Source organism: Phalaenopsis equestris, unplaced genomic scaffold, assembly GCF_001263595.1.
Source record: "Phalaenopsis equestris unplaced genomic scaffold, ASM126359v1 Scaffold000531, whole genome shotgun sequence".
NCBI lineage: Eukaryota > Viridiplantae > Streptophyta > Magnoliopsida > Asparagales > Orchidaceae > Phalaenopsis > Phalaenopsis equestris.
Window position 1 is genome coordinate 759401 of NW_018164971.1, and position 340 is coordinate 759740.

The 340-nt window shown below is 41.8% G+C and overlaps 1 protein-coding gene across 1 annotated transcript in view; it reads left to right on the top strand.

The window, feature by feature from the left end:
- LOC110028789 (F-box protein At5g06550) overlaps positions 1-340 on the top strand; it is a 17949-nt gene that overhangs the window by 6151 nt on the left and 11458 nt on the right. The gene's annotated exons all lie outside the window — the stretch shown is intronic.

The following is a 340-nucleotide window of genomic DNA, read 5'->3' on the forward strand; positions in this document are numbered from 1 at the left end:
ATATATATATTGCCGCGTAACCTCCCGATCTGTTGGTTGGCATCCATTGTATAAGCTCCCTCAGATTGGGGTTTTGAATCCCCTCTGACACAGTTGACCTTAAAAGGTGGTACTTGAAATTATTAGGGACATTAGGGTTTGTTAGAGCTTCCTATAATAGCCTATGGTCCCTTTGATTGTCATTTGCGAAGTCAGTTCTAAGTCCCCTAGGGTCACGAGTTCGAGTTTGCTTAAGTGCATCTGACTTGAAGCACGGGATCGAGTGCCCATTAGGGTGGCTGAAGGCTCGTATCATAGCCTTCGACCATTCTTTAACAATATATATATATATATATATATA